The 3886-nt window shown below is 30.5% G+C and overlaps 1 long non-coding RNA gene across 1 annotated transcript; it reads right to left on the bottom strand.

Moving 5' to 3' along the window:
- Nucleotides 1–1732: 1732 nt before the first annotated feature.
- LOC127710618 (uncharacterized) lies at nt 1733–2820 on the bottom strand. The gene is made up of 2 exons (XR_007986241.1): nt 2536–2820; nt 1733–1869 (listed from the first exon to the last, which is right to left on the bottom strand). It is a non-coding gene; the product is annotated as an uncharacterized LOC127710618 (long non-coding RNA).
- Nucleotides 2821–3886: the final 1066 nt, after the last annotated feature.

The following is a 3886-nucleotide window of genomic DNA, read 5'->3' as shown; positions in this document are numbered from 1 at the left end:
CAAAGGTATACCATAGTACGTCCCGTAAAAGGGCGTATAAAAATGACAGGGTGTCATACCACACCAAAACCTTCTGAAGGAAACACTAAGTTGGCAAACAAATTTTGTTGAAAAAATTTTGTTCTGCATTTTTTTTTTTCAGTTAGAGATGTAATCTGTCCTGCCTTTTTTTCTATTAGTTTATCCCGACTTGTTTTTACATAAATTGTCATCCTGCCTTTTTTTTCATATTGTCTCATCCTGCCTTTTTTTCAAATTTCATCCTAGACCCCCACCCCCTAAAAATCAAATGGTAGCTCCCTAAGTTAGCAAACAAATTATTTTATTTATACATTGACAAACCTGTATAACCTTGAAGCAGTATTAAGTTCATGTAAATGTATTATCCCGCATATTATTACATGTACATTGAACTAAAACAAATTGTGGTCATTGTCAAAATTATAATTTACAGTTTACTTTTCCAATGCTTTCAATTTAAGATTAGGGCATTTTTGTCATTGGAATTGAGTTTTGTAGTCTGAGATTACTCTAACCTCCAACGACTGTTTTGCGACACCAGCTAGGGCAGTGGGACTTCAGCTGGTCCCATATCAGATAGATGATATTTGCCCGTCCAAAGTGGATGTGCTGCTTCGTTGCTTCTGGACGCGACTGGATCCATATAAATCAAGCCTCAATTTATTCATTTTCCTCTTCATTTAAGTAAGTTTGATCAACCTACCACCCGTTATCTTCTCATATTTGGACAGTTTTCACATTGACCCATCAATACTGGCATTTTAGAGGGTATGAATGCCCTTTACCGTCAGGCGTCAAACGGTCAATACGGCTACTGTTAGCGTCAAATATGTTAACATGTAACCGTGATTCGTCAACATATCCTTATTGTGATTCGTCAGAGGTCTCAAATAATGATCGTTACCGTTATTTTTGGGAAAAAATTAACGTGATTCATCAAAATCTGTCAATTTTTTTATCGTCTTGAAGAAAGTCTTCATTTTATCGTAATGCACCAAAAATTACTGTTAACGTCATTTGGCAAGATTTATTACCGTTATTCGTCATGAAGGTACCCCCATTACCACCCTCATTTTAACTTTCACTTTATAAGAATGTCACATGACCAACATTATGGGAACTGATTTATGCAAATGACCCTTATCGAGCCTCAATTAGTTCATTTTTCTCTTCATTTAAGTAAGTTTAATCGACCTGCAACCCGCTATTTTCTTATATTTGGACAGTTGACACATCAATACTGGCACTTTTACTTTGAACTTTAAAAGATTGTGACATGACCAACAGAAAAAGTAATTTACAATGCATTATGAGTGCTGATTTATGAAAATGACCCTTATTCAATAGGAAAACAAAATCTAACACCTCGTTCATTTCCCTTATGGAAAAATAAGGCTTCTTGCAAATATTTGCGGCAATATTGCTGCAAATATTTGCGGCAATATTGCTGCAAATATTCATTTTTCGTATGTAAATTAGTTTTCTTGCAAACAGTTGCTGCAATATTGCCGCAACAATTTGCGGCAATATTGCAGCAAATGTTTGCAGGAAAATCAGTAGCTATGATTGTTGCAGCAATATTGCGGCAAATTCATTAGCTGCAATGTTGCAGCAATATTGCAGGAAAATTAATTTCTTGCAATATTGCAGCAACATTGCGGCAAATCTTTCAACAATTTCAGTTGAAAAATTAGGAATTAAAAACTAAGCATTTAAAAAAGTATGATTTAATAATAAAACAAAATTTTCTCTGTCCTCTATAGGTTGTTGTGTTACATATCTGTGTATCCTTTAGTTCTGTTTCTCTGTACTGACTGTCCTTAAAGTTGAATTTTCTGATTTCAAATACTGCAAAATAAAAGTTGAAGAATTTAGCATACATTAAAAGAATAACTAAACATTATAAAGATATAAGTTACTACTATATATAGTAAATTCTGGACTTATGAAAATAACTCTTTATAAAGAGATGGTTACAGACCAATTTTTCCAGCATTTGTTTCACTTAAAGGGTCAATGTCTAAAAGTGATCAAGTCCTTCTAGAAATTGCATATTACTATAGAATACATTTAACCTTATGCCAGTACTAGGTTGTTATTGCTTTTTTTTAATATTTGTTTTTCATTGAACTATAACATAATTGGTCTTGTCTATTCTTTAAAATTTTTGTGATTAGTTGTGTATATATAAAAGCTAAATATTGTTGCCATTTGTTGATAGACCTCTTATTGGCAGTCAAATCACGGATCTCTAATTTAATACCAAACTGCTTTTATTAGAAGATTTCTTGTTTCAATTTAAGTAATGCACTTTCTAAAACATATAGTCTTAAAAAGATTTAAAAAAATATCTCCTGTCTTACACAATTTTAATAATATTCATGTGCATAAATCTATTGTCTTATACTTTTGTCAACTCTATTAAGTTAAGAAAACTCTTTAAATATCACTATTTTGAACTGTAAGAGCAAGCACTTATTCAAAATGGTGGACATTCAAATCCATTGTACTTACCAAAAGATGTTATCCAAATTATGTGTAAACACCAATCTTCCTAAATCCAAGAGTCATGTCAACTGAAGGCTATCATATGCACTATCCAGTGTCAATAGAATTAGTTGGAACTTTTGGATCTAAATTCATTGTAAAATTCATATTACTTTGTGCATGATAGAAGACATCTTTGTTTGTTGTATGCATGTTCATGTCCAGTTCAAATTTTGAATATGTTGATCAAGGTTGCTTAGGGTATTGTGACAGTGTGATCCCTTTGAAATTTGCCCCTAATTATAAATATTAATTGCCTAAATCTTGAATATTTGTTATATATTATAATAAAAAAATAATTATATATATATATATATTTTTTTATCTTTGATGTTATAAGTTATAATGGAAATATATACAAAGAAGAAATGCTCTACCCTTAATTTGATCTCAAACTCTGTGTACATTAATTTATGGTACTTCCTGTCTTTACCACTACACAGAGATAAATGGAAACCAGATGGCACATTACATTTCTATCACCAGCTCATATTACTAATTGAGATGAGAAAGATAATTTGTGTATACATAGTTTTAAAATAATGATACTAGAAATTAAACAAAATGCAACCTGCAGGTGAGGCTAAATTCATTTGATGGAAAATATTAGAATTAAAAATATTGTTCATAGAAAAATGTCACAAAAAAGTGACAAAAAGGCATAATAATACATGTAAAACAAAAATTATTATGACTCAATTATTTAGATTAAACTTGTTGAAATAAATACCAAAGTATTCTTGAAATTCTTTCCTTACAAAATATCATATAAATGTGATGTACAGTTTAGGAATTCTAAAAATATAAGCATTGTTATTTGAAGATTTATTTAAAATAAATTATTCAAATATCTAGATATTTCTGAGTAAAATAAAGTATGACGACAACAAATTTAGATAGTTAGAAGTATCCATAACCAAATGTTCAAAGAAACAATATGTTGTGTATTATTTGAACCTTAAATCTTAAAACAAATAATAATATGTAATATTTTAAAATGCTTAAAATATTGGTGCAAACTATCTGATTGTCTGACATTATTAAAGAAACTTTTCTTGCAAAGTTGTTGCAAAAAGTAATTCCTTAAATAATAAAAGAAAAGGTTCCTGCAACTTTCTAGCAAACAAATTCTTTCTTGCAACATTGCAGCAAACTTGCTGCAATTTTCTTGCAAACAAATTTTGTTGCAATAACATTGCGAGAATGTTGCAGGTAGCTGCAACAACCTGCAACTTTCTTGCAAACACTTCTTGCAAGCAAATTTGTTTGCTGCAATATTGCCGCTATATTGTTGCAATATTGCAGCAAACTTTTCATT

This window comes from Mytilus californianus, unplaced genomic scaffold, assembly GCF_021869535.1.
Source record: "Mytilus californianus isolate M0D057914Y unplaced genomic scaffold, xbMytCali1.0.p SCAF_8, whole genome shotgun sequence".
Lineage (NCBI taxonomy): Eukaryota > Metazoa > Mollusca > Bivalvia > Mytilida > Mytilidae > Mytilus > Mytilus californianus.
The sequence above is the reverse complement of the archived record's forward strand: the minus strand, read 5'-3'. Positions and strand labels throughout refer to the sequence as shown.